Here is an 8,854-nt window from a genome sequence, read left to right as displayed (position 1 = left end):
ATGAGGCTCAGAGGCCTTTTTATTATTGAGAAACAATGGAAAACCATAAACATCAAAAACCCTAACCCTATGCGATGAAGCACCAAAAGTTTATGGGCCCTATTAGGATTAGTTGGAACACCAACTTCTTGGGGTCATCATTTGGGAATATGATCTTTGTTTGGCGTGCAAGGTACATTGTTAGAAACATCTGTCTGAGGACAACAAATTTTCCCGGTAAGCCCTTGCCCAACAGGCTATGGGTTTGTCGTGTTTTCCAAAAAAACATCAATTAGGGCCTTAAAATAGCTCTGGAAGTTGAAGACCCAAAAAACTACCAAAAATAAAAAATGTGGTAGAATTAAGGAAACTGAAAGGAAACAGTGTTGGGGGTCCAAGTGGAATAGGTAGATGGCCACCAATATCCACCTGGATCAATCATTGTAATAATTTTTTTAATTAATAATATTTGAATTCACCACAACATTATTGGTGTTTCTTTATGATTAATCATTTAATGTTATTTACTTTGTTTCTTTTGCCTTGTACACATGAAGTTTGGTAAATTTGTGTGTATCCCATGTTCCTTACATAATTTGGATTAATAATTTCTTTATTTTTCCATTGAAGTATTTTCATACCTCTTTATTTCCATTGATTGAGTTGCATAATAGTATCATTTTCCTCATTTGATTGACATTGTGCCATTAACACACTGGAAACTTTTAAAGAATGTGTGTCATTTATTTCAAAAGACATATATGAGAATTTTTGTTAAGTCTAATATAAGCAAGGATTAGTTGGCATATAGGGAAAGTGTAACTAAACAATTTGAGAATCAATTTTATCATTGTGATTAATTTTCTAATCATGTTAAGTTTTTGAATAACAACATGATGAAATGAGTGAGTGGGAAAAAGAGAATGGTTACAAGGAAATCATTTAATAAAACATTTCATATTTTTTTGAGTTATCTTAAAATGTGGATTTTCACATTGTAAGTGAAAACACGCGATTCTATTATTTCTATGAAGAGAAAGATTATTTCTATGAAGAGAAAGATTGAGCTAAAAGCATGGATTACCTCAAAATAGCAATGACTTCTCTTCATTAGTAAGTAATTAATTGGTGATTGTGTGCTAAACAACTACAACATTAAAAGTAGTTAGATTGTGCACTTGGAAATGAATGTTTATGGAGAAATTTTAATATTTGACATGCCATCTTATTCATGGCCTTTGTGTTTCAAATAATTTTTCGAAAATAATTTATCTTTCCCTTTGGCTTCTTTTCATCGGGACTTCACTAGATGTAAAATATATTAACACATCCATTCATATAAGGGTTTAGAAAGGGGAAAAAGAAAAATAATAATATATTACATAGTATTTAGTGGTAGAAAGGTTTGTTTTAATTATTATACATAGAAATATATGTATTTTGGGGGAAGGGGGGACATTTTTTGGGGTGCAGGGGGCTTCACTAGGGTAAATTTTGATTAGTTGCTACCAAATTAGTTAATTCCATCATCAAGTAAAAGTTATCTTACACCAATAATATTAACCTACAAATATGTAAATATACAGTTGGAAATATTATAAAATTGTAATGTTGCAAACAATCCCTAATATATTGTTTCATGATGCCAATTTTTCGTCTGGGGATTAATTCGTACTTAGACAACTAAATAGATTATATTGTATATAAACATATTAAAGAATATATTAATGAAAAACCTTTATTCCTAGTTTAATGTTAAATTCTAATGTCATTAGTGATCAATCATAATGGGGAGGGATGTGAGAATTATAAACATGCAAGAGCTTTGATTGGTTGGTGCAAAGTCCCTTAAGATAAGGACTATCATATATTTCACTGGGTTAACTTACACACACTTTAACACAAATTTCACGAGAAAAAAGGTGATACCACTCTCCATGTGATCCCCATGTGAACGAGTCAATCAATGTGATTTCACCCCATTTGAAAGGAGTTTAAACCTTCTTTAGGTGTGGGGTGAAACTATTGGAATTTATTGTTGTTTTCCATAAATTACTTTACACACGGATACAATGAGGGTATATAATGGAGCATCATATTCATGACGTGAACAAAAGAATATATGTAATATTTTGCATTAAAATAATATCCCTACCACAACTTTAACTCCTCACTATGATTTATGGCTATAAGCTATTTAGGTATGGTAACTTTCTCTAACACAACGAATGGCGGTGAAGAGTTAAAACCATATTTTATGTGAATGGGCCAGTGATTCATTTTTCCCACTTTGGAAGGGAGGTCATACAACTTTAAATGTAGGGAAAAACCACCCTAGTATTTCCCATGGTTTGTACTTATTTATTGTTTTAGTTTCCACCGTGCACTATCTTGAATTGATGTTGTTTGGTTAATCTAGCTTGTTTAATACTTTAAATCATGTTTTATATATTTTTAATCTAGTTTGAAATAATTTATTTGTTAAAATAGGTATAAAGTAACAAATTATTGATTATATATTGTAATTAAGATTTGTTTAAAATGTAATTGCAAGTTTAGTTGTGAGTTTATAGTTTTTTTTAATTTTTATGAACTACCTTATGTTTATAGTAAAAGATCTTATAGCTTCTTTAAACAAAATCTTAGTTTTTTTTTTTTAATATCATTAATATATATGAATTTCAAACTATAAGCACATGATTAATGATATTAGTTATAATTAAATGTAATTTAATAAAATATATTTGTGTTTGACTTGTATTGTAAGGTAAGGCGGGGTATAAGATATATTGATAACATATGCCATTTAAATAATAGTTTATGATGATAGAGGACATTTACACCGTTAATATACAAATGAACAATATCTTTGTTTGCAATATGGCGGTCATGAGGTTGAAGGGTCTTTTTTTCATTTATGGTATGGATGCATATAATATGCAAGGAGCAAAGATGCGATCGAAGCATAACATACAATGGAGGCAACGCTGAACTCAATTGTGTGTGAGGTGGTCATGGTTTTGAGTCTCACAAAATTCATTGGTTTCATGGTTTGACATTACACCACTTTCCAAAAGTATTGTAATGACATTATATGGTAAGAAACAATGCATAATGGAGGTGGTGGTGGACTCTTATTGCATGACAAAGGTTGAGGTCCAAATTTTGTTGGTCATGAATTTTTTCTTTTTATTTTTCCCTACAAAGAAAATTTTGTGGAATATTTAGGAAAATCATAGATGAGAATGTAGTAGAACAACTGCTTCAAAAGGGTCATTTTGTATAGCATTCCCTAAAAGGGCCCTTTTGTCAAATACTTAATGTTTATAATATATTTTTGGGTCTTTTGAGCTCCAAATTTAATTTTCGAAAAGGTGAAATGGCCATGATATTTTTGTGATCTTTCAGGTGGATATATATAGTCATGAAGACATATTTTGGGATATCAAAAGCAATATTATATCTTGATTTTATGCATCAGGGTTTATAAGCAAGTTTCAGGGTTTATGAGAAGGTTTTGTATAAATGATCAAAATGAGATCCAGGAAAGATGTTATAATTGCGGGTTGATGAAAAAGTTGTGACAACATTAGTATGGTCAATTTGTGGAGACATATATTTGTTTTAGTGCTTATAGATCTAGTCTAAAAATTGTGAAACATGGTACATTGCTTTGTGAAGGAGGTGGGAGCCTCTATCAAAAGTTGGCGCCTCATTTAGGTTTTTGCCTACATTATTTAGAGGTTGCTTCCTCAATAAGGTTGTTGCATATAAAAAGTTCATGCTTACACATTTTCGAGGTTGGTGCCTCAATTACGATGTATCCTATTGCAAGTCGATGCTTGCACATTTTGGGGGTTGGTGCCTCTAGCAGGCTGTCACCTACATTATTTTTTTGGTGGGTGCATTCCTCCACCAAGTTGATGCCTGAAAATCTATGTAATAAAAATTGAAGATGGTAAAAATAATTTTTGGTTTTCTCTTGTAAGGATTTCTATGTGAAAGATGATGTTCTCATGTTTTGATGTGATTAATGTTACTCGATGCACTATTGTTTTCACTATTATGATGCATGGTACTTACTAATGCACTTCCATATATCCAATTATTGATGAAATGGTTTTGAAATGTTAAATTGGTCATTACAATGATTTAACCCCCCTTTCTTAGTGTAATCTTCAATCTAACAGTTGGTAACAGAGAAGGTTCCTTTAGGAACAGTGAATTGTTGGAAGGTAGATCCAATGAATTCCAATAAAGGGAAGAGTAATAACAACTTGTCTCAGAAAAGGAATGGTTTGGATTATCTGAGAAATACATCAAATCCCAAAGAAGATATTTTGTTCATGGTCATGAATATTAAAAACAGTGAGAAAGAGGAATTAGGTATTGCATATTGTTTCAATTGTGGAAATGAAGGTCACTATACTTTTATGTGGCATGTCTAGTTAGAGATAATGAAGGTGATGTTCCTCAATTAATCGAGGTTAAAAACTTAGAGGCAGTAGAAGAATAAATTGAAGAAAAAGTAGATTATGAAGGAGAACCCATGGGTTCCTTAGAGGAATTAAAAACTTCAAGAAGAAGGGTTAGTCAATTGGAAGAGAAGCTCCAAAATTATAAATGTAAAAAACTCATAAAGAAGAGTTCAGAAGAAGACAAAAAATAGAAGGAGCTTTTGAAGAAATATAAAAATCAGGACCATAATGTTGCTACTTTGAAGGCCCAACTAGAAGAAGCAAGAATGTTTGAAGAATTGAGGTAGAGCCACCTAAAAGAAATAAAATGTAATATACCTATCAAAACACACCTATTTTTTTAAAACTAGATTTAGGTACATTATTCATATAATATTCTCTTCATCTATACTTTAATAATTTGCCACTCATTTTCTTTTCATTTTCCACTATTCTTTTATAGTACATAGTTGCAATCGAGCCTCAACTTTTCTGTTTCACTTACATTTTCCATTTACTCTTATCTCTTTCCATTATTCTCTTTAATCAACATGGATATTGATGACACACTAAGCTTACCTTTAATTTTAGGCTCATTACACAATGTTGTAATCCACCTTAATCTATGTCTTTCCTATGAATGCCTATTTATTTAATTAGATTTAAATTCTTCTTAATTCCGTTAATTGAATTATTATAAAAACCAATTATCAAATTCTTCTTAATTCCCACATTGGTTTATTAAGCAACATATTTTTATTCTAACAGTTATGATCATTACATGATGCTATTTGTTTTACCCCTATATCCTTTACATTTTATACTAATATTTAGATTTAAACGTTGTTGCCATTATCTTCGTAAACTTGTGGGTCTTTTGCATAATAAATGTATTCCTACACTTCATCTATATATATTTTCAAATGTTTAATTCAAGCCCAAATGCCTGAAGGAATTTACTTATGCTTTACTAGCAACATATAATTTCATATGTACCACAACTTGTATATATTTCTTTACATATTGTATTCTAAACTATTGGTTTAATGTTTATAGCCACATAATTATATAGCCTAAATATGAATTTGACTTGGAAATATAGGGAAATTTTTATGTGGTCCCCTTTGTATTGGTGGCATGATTTCATTAAGTCCTGAGAGTAGTTCCACCTGCCTTCATGTGGTATAACATGGAAATGTGTGTGAACCCTAGAATCGACGATTGCGATGAGATATTAATAGATCAATGGTTGTCGTAGTTAGGGTTCCATTTTGTTTCTAATGACTTTGTTTCTGACAGTTCATTTGGCAATGTGTTTCACTTGGGTTTGTATACAGAGCGCTGATTTTCTTCGCTACCAATCTTGAATCTACCATTCATTACAAACACAAAATAATTGAAACCTTGCTCTCTCTTGAGACCTTATATAGTCTCTTTGAGTGAAAACGTATTGTGGTTTCAATGGTCGGGTAAACATGTCGCAGGTCAGAGTTTGTTTTTTAGTTTTACAATTATTTTTCTTTGTGGTTCTAATGATTTTATATTTATTAGATTTAACTAGTCTTTCTCTTGTTCTTGTAGGTTCATAAGGAGTATCTTCCCTATTTTTTTTAGACTTCTCCGTGGTTTTATTACTTACCAATGTAAATATATGTTATTTAGCTCTAATGCTCAATAAATCCAGTCACAAGGATTATTTCACCTCATCTTTTCTCTTCAGGTGAATTGTTGTATATGTATACATATAATTTTATTATTTCTTTGCACAAGTTTCTTTATACTAAGTTTTATGCGGTTGTTTAAATAAGAGTTTTTAAAACTAACCCTTTTGTTTGTTTTACAACTTAACTTGTGAAGTCATACTATAACTTCTGGCTTTTCCTTTGATGAGATGGCTCTCAGTGGTGGTCCACTTTTAAGAAAGGCTCACCCTTTGACTGGTAAGTAAATATATAAGAAATACAATTTCTTTGTCAATTATCTATCTATCTATCTATCTATATATATATATATATATATATATATATATATATATATATAGTTAAAACCCTAAATAAAACATTTTGGTTATGTGTAATGCGAAATGGAGTTTCAACTTTAATATTTGATCATGGCGCGTATGGATAGACCAAACCATAGATGCCTATGATTATATAGGGCTTATTAACCTACAAGATAATAACCCTACTTTAATGTGTTCTTTTTGCTTTTAGGCCTCTTTGTCATGTGTTTTTTATTGAGTTTTTTAGTGTTATTTTTAGAGAACACATTTAGGGTTTTTGGTTGAAGTTTTCCTCTCATGTATAAAATGATTCTCCCAAGGTTTTTTATTCTCTCCTTTAGAATTATTTTTCTTCAATAGCTCCATATTATATTTTATTTCTATTAGAATTTCTAGTTATGATAAATCACAATGTTTATCTCTCGAATGCTTCTTCTATAAGCGTAGACATGGAATTAGAACCTCTCAATTTCTTAATGGCTTCGGCCCCCTTCCTTCACAGGTCAGAAGAATCACACCCTTGGTCATTTCTTCTATACGAATCGGTTCTCTCATTCACGTTCTAAGACATGGAAGTTGATCTGGACTATTTTCCCTAAGGGGAAATGTATCATTATAACAATTTTTTCCCCTGTTGATTTTGTTAATAAACTAAGGCCAAAACCTTTTATTCTAAATATTGTTCTGTTGTAATAAAGTATGGATATTTTCAATCTTATAAGTCAACATCTTATTTTCATATAAACTATGTTACATACTTGAAATTTACCATGCATTTGTTTCAAAGGAATTTAATACTTGAACTACAACTTTATTGATATTTTTTCTCTCAAAATGCTCCATGTATGCAATTGTTATCTATTCATAATTTAATTCTTAGTTTAAAACACCTTGGATAAGTAATCTATCATATTGCTAATATCTTTTAAGGTTTACATATGGCCTATGGCCATATCATTGTTCCATTGATTTCTAATTCATTTAGCCATCTTATTCCTAACATTCATATTCGCTTTTCCTATATTTGTGTTCTTGGCTAATTTGAACTAGTTACCAATGAAAGAAAAGGAATACTAACAATATTCCTTTTATAGGCTATTGCAATTATTTTCAACACAATTCAATTTCTATCTAAAACACATATTTACATATGCACTGAACCTGTAAACTATTTTTATTTTCTTTTTCTGTAATTACTAGATAAAAGTTTAACACATATCTAACACACTATTGAAAAATGCAGCAAGAAATTCTCAATTTGATTTTGCCTTGATTAACTTGAGGAAATCCGAATTTCCACATCAGCAAACAACTTGGATGATATTAACTTCTATGACATGGTTCGTTTCACCCAGTTTACTCAGTAAATTCAAGTTGGAGGAGTTAGAGTTCAGTTTTGCATGTGTAATTGCTAATTTGTAGCAATCAAGGTCAATTATCTAAGGTTGTTTTCAGTTAAACTAGTTCCAACTTTTGGAGGAACTAGTGGAAGGTCAATTAAGTAGTGGGACTTCAGTGAAACTCAATGATCATCTAGTTAACTGATCAATCAACCCAAAATAACTAGTGCATGTAGATAATTCGAGTTACCCAGTTGAGGTGGAGATTCCAAGGCAGTGTAACATCATTTGTAGACTATTCTTGAGTGTACAAGTGTTGCATGCAGTCAGATGATCAACCTAAAGGAATTGCACAATTCAATTCAACGAAATTCCTAAATAAATGGGGATAATTACTCAAGGAACAACAAAAGGAAATAGGAGCTCAAGCCGAGGCAAAATTTTACTAATTCTAGGTCAGAGCCCTTCAGTGAGCAGAGAGATAGTTATGCACTTGTAGGGTGAGCTCAATTGAGAAAAGAAATTCTAATACATCTCTGTTTCATTTGATTAATGTAAGAGGCCTTGGGAATTTTAGCATATTACTTTGCCCAGATAAAAATACTTGTTGCATGTGTGTTATTCCTTCTTGCATGTCTGAGGATTTTGTTCTAAATTGTGAATTAATGTCCGTAGAGCAGTAGTGTAGATCCGTGTCCTGTGATTTTGATTAAAACTTCATGATAAGTTGCAAATATAAATCATAATTTATACATGGTATCATTAATGGATTCACATTATAGTAGGAAATTAAAAGTTGTTTCTCACAGGTTCGAATTTGAAGATTAGTGTAGAAGGATTTTTTTAGAGTTGAGAAGATGGCCTTCAATGGACTAAGGTTAGAGTATGCATTGGAAGGAACCTCTAGTTGCTTTGCATGGAAGGACCACATGGATAAACTACTAGGTGAAAATGGATTTCTATAATAGGTCAAGACAAATGTTGCAAAACCTTAAGCATCTGATGCCCAGAACCTTTCTCAATGGAAGAAAGATGTAGCCTAGGTGAGGAGAATCATCTTGGAGGGAGTACGGGAT

The sequence above is a fragment of the Pinus tabuliformis genome, chromosome J, assembly GCF_031772625.1.
Source record: "Pinus tabuliformis cultivar Carrire ecotype Pingquan chromosome J, CPIR1, whole genome shotgun sequence".
In the NCBI taxonomy this organism is placed as follows: Eukaryota; Viridiplantae; Streptophyta; class Pinopsida; order Pinales; family Pinaceae; genus Pinus; species Pinus tabuliformis.
Note: the sequence above shows the minus strand (reverse complement) of the source record.